Source organism: Stenella coeruleoalba (assembly GCF_951394435.1).
Source record: "Stenella coeruleoalba genome assembly, chromosome: 20".
Lineage (NCBI taxonomy): Eukaryota > Metazoa > Chordata > Mammalia > Artiodactyla > Delphinidae > Stenella > Stenella coeruleoalba.
In genome coordinates this window covers 56205720-56212354 of record NC_137166.1, presented here as the reverse complement: position 1 = coordinate 56212354, position 6635 = coordinate 56205720, and positions in this window count along the sequence as shown.

Below are 6635 nucleotides of genomic sequence, written 5' to 3'. Positions count from 1 at the left end.
TGCTCTCCTACCTCTTAGATTCAGAAGAACAAACAACTTTAGAAAATTACAGGATTGGAGTGTTCCCCAAACTCACAGAGGGCTAACACTGCTGTCAGCCCAAAGGTGTTGCATCCAACGGAAAACATCTAGAGCAATTAATTGGATGATCTCGTTCACATGAGCATCTCCCCTATTTGGAATGTAATCTTACTAAGCAAAAGGAGGGTTTCTGTATCACGGGGACCTAATGTGGGTCCCAAAGCAATAGACCCTGTCGAAGGAGACTCAGAGACAGAGCAGGTAGGAAAATGACACACACACACACACACACACACACACACACACACACACACACACACACAGACATATATATAAACACATATATTGGTAGTAGATTTCCTTGCCGTCTTTTGGGTTTTCTGAAATGTAATCAAGTCATCTGCACATATAGTTTTACCTGTTCCTTTCCAATTCTTATGCCTTTCTCTAATTGCTGATTTAAATTTAAAATTAGTTACAATTGTCAACTTCCTGGATCCCCAGAGCTTATTAAGTTGGAAGGTGGGGCAGACCAAGTGCATTTTCCTTCTGCTTTGGGAGATGTTTCTGACAGGAGCCAGGAAGCCTAATTCCCTCCAGGGGTGAGTTAAATTAGTTAAAATTGTAGTTAAAATTGCTAATTTAATTGGCTAAAACCTCCAACAGGACGTTAGTTAGTGGTGGCCATGAGACCATCTGTCTCGTTCCTGACTTCAGTATAAAAGCCTCCGTGTTATGATGGAACGGTTTCACAGGTGGTTTTCCTGGCATTGGGAGAAGAAATGGTCCCTAGATGCGGTTGCCTCTGTGGTTTTCAGGCCTCAAGGACACTTTTTAAAATTTTTATTGTAGTTGATGTACAATGCTGTGTTAATTTCCACTGTATGGCAAAGTGATTCAGTTATACATATATATACATTCTTTTTAATATTCTTTTCCATGATGGTTTATCCCAGGAAATTGAATATAGTTCCCTGTGCTATACAGTAGGACCTTGTTGTTTATCCATTCAATATATAATAGTCTGCATCTGCTAACCCCAAACGCCCAATCCTTCCCTCCCCCACCTCACCTCCCCCTTGGCAACCACTAGTCTGTTCTCTGTATCTGAGGCCTCAGGCACTCTTGATTCCTCTAGTCGTTCATTGTTCTACAAGATGGTAGGAGAGGTATTCACATCCGCGGCCTTTGGCTGAAGTGGAAGATTCCATTTACATCAGATGGGTTTTTAATTAGAAACCCATCGCTGCCTCTCCTCTCCCAGGTGGGGATGATTTACACCTAAAAGAGAAGGGCTCAGCAATTACCTGTAGCAGCTGAGTCTTGACCTATGCCGGGATAGGCTGCAATGGAGGGGGCGGGACGCCCAGAGACAGATCTGATAGGAGCTGAAGGGACCCGAGGGCCAATCACAGGCTGGGGAGGGCGTGGAGTTGACTTCATCTTTGAGGTTCCCTGCAAAGGGCATCTGGAAACTTGTATGAGATTAGAGGTCTGATAGGTAAGTGATGTCTCCTTTCTCTGGGGCTTCAAACTTTCCTGTCCTTTGGTTTTTTTTTTCTTTTTTAAAAGAACAGCTTTATTGTGATTGATTTAAAGTCGTGGGGTGGGTAGAAACAAGCAGTTTTGAGGTATAATTAATATATGAAAAAAACACTGCTCGTATTTAACACACGTAACTTGATGAGTTTGGACACAGGCGTACACCACAATCAAGGGAATAGACATAGCCAGGACCTCCAAAATTTCTTTGTGTCGTGTGTGTGTAGCAGGAACATTTAACATGACACCCATCCTCTTAAAATTTTCAGGGTACAATAGAGTATTGATGACTATGGGCACTTTGCTGTAGGGCAGATCCCCAGAACTGATTCATCTTGCATAACTGACACTTTACAACGTGGGAGATACGTACAATAGGACTTTATTCAGCCTTAAAAAAGAAGGAAATTCTGCCATTTGTGTGATGACGCTGGAGAACATTATCCTAGGTGAAGTAAACCAGCGCCGGAAGGAAAATACAGCAAGATTCCACATCTGTGAGGTACCGAAAAGACTCCAACTTTTAGAAGCAGAGACGAAAACGGTGGTTACCAGGAGCTTGGGGTGGGGGAGCGGAAAACGGGGAGTTGTTGCTGGCGTTTTCTTAATCAGCAGGAATCTGTTGCACCTCTGTCCTCTCATTTGAAGCTTCCTGCTTTCTAGACCCAGGAGATTCTACACAGGTCTTTGAGAAATTGCAGATGAATTTCTCCCTTCTTGTTTTTTCTCCCTCCCACCTGTTTTCACTGACCACTGCTCTGTAAGCCTTTCCACCCTCCTTGCCTCAAGATGATGCATCCTTCGAGTCTCTCGTAATTCCCTTTCCTAGGCTCGCTTGTTCTACACGGTATCATCTCATGGCTCCTGTCGGGGGGAAAATCCCGTCTCACACTCAACACACATGATACTAATTACAGTTGATCCTCCTTATTGTTGGCTTCCATGTTTGTGAATTCAGCTGCTTGCTAAAATTTATTAGTAACTCCCCAAATCAATACTTGGGGTACTCTCCCTGGTCATTCTTGGGCATGCACAGAAAGATGAAAAATTTGAGTCCCCTGACACAACCCAGCCGAGGTTGGACCAGGCAGTTCTTTGCCTTCTTGGTTAAGTCTGAAGTCTCATCCTCTATACGAGTGTTGTTTATGTGTATCTATTTGGTGCCAATTTTTGGGTGTGACATTGCTGTTTAACAAACCCAAGTATAGTCCTGAAAGTGTGGTCTAATGTTCCTGAGCACCTGAAGGCTGTCATGTGTCTTCCGGAGAAACAGGCGTGTTATATAAGCTTCCTTCAGGCATGAGTTACAGTGCTGTAGGCTGTGAGTTCAACATGAGTGAATCGACAATATATTTTGAGTAAGGTGTCTTTAAACAGACACACACATAAAATAAGGTTACGTATTGATTTGTTGACCAAAATGTTCTAACCAGAGGCTCGAAGGTACTTAATCCTGTATTTCCCGTAGAAGCAGTGGTTCTGTTATCATGTGCGCCTCGTGTGCCTGGGAATGGAGGATTGAACGAGGCAGACAAGGATTTCCTAAACATGATCTTCATCACCAACACGTAAGCTTGTGAGATCTGCTCACTCACATCCGTGTCACCAGTTCCTAGTGTAGCTCTGAGGAACTAATGTAAAGCGTGCAGACTCTAGCTGCTAACACTGTCTTATATAATGGAAATTTGATCAGGGAGCAGAACTTCAATTTTCTCACCCCAAAATATGTGTGTATATATATGTTATCACATATAGAGATGGATGTATTAACCAGATGGGGACAGTCCTTTTACAATGTGTACATATATCGAATCACTACGATGCACACTTTAAGTATCCTACAATTTTGTCAATTATACCCCAATAAAACTGATTTTTTTAAAAAGGGGGAAGAGGAAAGTCTCTGTGCCTGTTTACATGAGTGAGAATTAAAGTTAAAAAATGTTGACTTGTATTTGTGCTCACAATGGCTTAATGCTTTTTTTTTTTTTTTTTTTTGTGGTACGCGGGCCTCTCACTGCTGTGGCCTCTCCCGCTGCGGAGCACAGGCTCCGGACGCGCAGGCTCAGCGGCCATGGCTCACGGGCCCAGCCCCTCCGCGGCATGTGGGCACGAACCCGTGTCCCCTGCATCGGCAGGCGGACTCTCAACCACGGTGCCACCAGGGAGGCCCGCTTAATGTATTTTATGTGGACACCCACAGGCCATCTCCCTGCTCAAGCTACAGAACATTTCTGGTGCCCGAGAATGCCTCCAAATGCCCCCCTCAGCACTGACCACTCTTCTCAACACATGGTAGAGTTGGTTCCTTTTTGCCCATGTTTGAACTCATAGAAAGGTATTATGCAGTGGGAGCCTTTGGTTATCTTTTCTGCTCAACATAATTGTGAGGGTCATGTGTCCTGTTGCCTGTATCAATTAGTTATTTGTATTACTCTGTAGAATTCCATCATACGAAGGTAACACGTTCTCCTTGGTGGACATTTTATTTGTTCCAAATGTTTATCATCGAGTAGAGCTGCTGGAAACATCCTTGCACATGTCTTTGGAGTGGAATTACAGGGTGTATGTACATATATGCTGCAAACAATGTTAGAAATTGGACGTATCTTTTAAAATTCTCACAAGTAACGTATGGGCATTCCAGTTGCTGTGCATTTTTGATAACAGTTGGTGATGTCAACTCTTACCGTTTTAGTCACATGGAGGGCAATATTATTTCCTTGGGGTTTTAATGGAGATTTTCTGAGGCATGCTTATTGGTCATTTGGTTAACCTCATTTGTGAGGTTCCTGTTGAAGTGTTCTGACCCCCTAAATATTTTTATTGCAGTTGTTGGGTGTAGTTGTATCTATATCAATTAGGTCAGGTTGATTAACGATGTGATTCAAATAATCTAGATCCTTACATGATTTTCCTGCTTGTTCACTTTGCTATTGAGATGTATTTAAATCTCCAATGTATTGTCCTTTTAGTTCTGTTTTTGCTTTCTATATTTTGAAGTTATACTATCTGGTACATAAAATTTTAGACTTGCCATATCTTCCTGCTGTACTCAACAATATATAGTGTGCTATGTATTTAGTAGTAATTTTGCTTTAAAATCTACATGACAATGATATAGCTATGCACATTTATTTCTGGTTAGGGTGTACATACTGCATTACTCCCCATTAATTTAAATGGTTTATGCTCTGATACTTGAAGTGTATCTTCTTTATTTTTTTAACATCTTTATTGGAGTATAATTGCTTTACAATGGTGTGTTAGTTTCTGCTGTATAACTAAGTGAACCAGCTATACATATACATATATCCCCATATCCCTCCCTCTTGCATCTCCTTCCCACCCTCCCTATCCCATCCCTCTAGATGGACACAAAGCACCGAGCTGACCTCCCTGTGCTATGCAGCTGCTTCTCACTAGCTATCTAGTTTACATTTGGTAGTGTATATATGTCCATGCCACTCTCTCACTTCATCCCAGCTTACCCTTCCCTCCTCGTGTCCTCAAGTACATTCTATATGTCTGTGTCTTTATTCCTGTCCTGCCCCTTAGGTTCATCTGAACCATTTTTTTTTTAGATTCCATATATATGTGTTAGCATACGGTATTTGTTTTTCTGACTTACTTCACTCTGTATGACAGACTCTAGGTCCATCCACCTCACTACAAATAACTCAATTTTGTTTTGTTTTTTTGCGGTACGCGGGCCTCTCACCGCTGTGGCCTCTCCCGCTGCGGAGCAACAGGCTCTGGATGCGCAAGCCCAGCAGCCATGGCCCACGGGCCCAGCCGCTCCGCGGCATGTGGGATCCTCCCGGACCAGGGCACAAACCCACGCCCCCTGCATCGGCAGGCAGACTCCCAATCACTGCGCCACCAGAGAAGCCCCAAATAACTCAATTTTGTTTCTTTTTATGACTGAGTAATATTCCATTGTATATATGTGCCACATCTTCTTTATCCATTCATCTGTTGATGGACACTTAGGTTGCTTCCATGTCCTGGCTATTGTAAATAGAGCTGCAATGAACATTGTTGTACATGACTGTTTTTGAATTATGGTTTTCTCAGGGTATATGCCCAGTAGTGGGATTGCTGGGTCGTATGGTAGTTCTATTTGTAGTTTTCTAAGGACCCTCCATACTGTTCTCCATAGTGGCTGTATCAATTTACATTCCCACCAACAGTGCAAAAGGGTTCCCTATTCTCCACACCCTCTCCACCATTTATTGTTTGTAGATTTTTTGATGATGCCCGTTCTGACTGGTGTGAGGTGACACCTCATTTTACTTTGGATTTGCATTTCTCTAATGATTAGTGATGTTGAGCATCCTTTCCTGTGTTTGTTGGCAATCCGTATATCTTCTTTGGAGAAATGTCTATTTAGGTCTCCTGCCCATTTTTGGATTGGGTTGTTTGTTTTTTTGATATTGAGCTGCATGAGCTGCTTGTATATTTTGGAGATTAGTCCTTTGTCAGTTGCTTCATTTACAAATATTTTCTCCCATTCTGAGAGTTGTCTTTTTGTCTTGCTTATGGTTTCCTTTGCTGTGCAAAAGCTTTTAAGTTTCATTAGGTCCCATTTATTTATTTTTATTTCCATTTCTCTAGGAGGTGGGTCAAAAAGGATCTTGCTGTGATTTATGTCATGGAGTGTTCTGCCTATGTTTTCCTCAAAGAATTTTATAGTGTCTGGCCTTAAGTTTAGGTCTTTAATCCATTTTGAGTTTATTTTTGTGTATGGTGTTAGGAAGTGTTCTACATTCATTCTTTTACATGTAGCTGTCCAGTTTTCCGACCACCACTTATTGAAGAGGCTATCTTTTCTCCATTGTATATTCTTGCCTCCTTTATAAAAGATAGGTGACCATATGTGCATGGGTTTTATCTCTGGGCTTTCTATCCTGTTCCATTGATCTTTATTTCTGTTTTTGTGCCAGTACCATACTGTCTTTTTTTTTTTTTTTTTTTTGCGGTACGCGGGCCTCTCACTGTTGTGGCCTCTCCCATTGCAGAGCACAGGCTCTGGACGCACAGGCTCAGCGGTCATGGCTCATGGGCCCAGC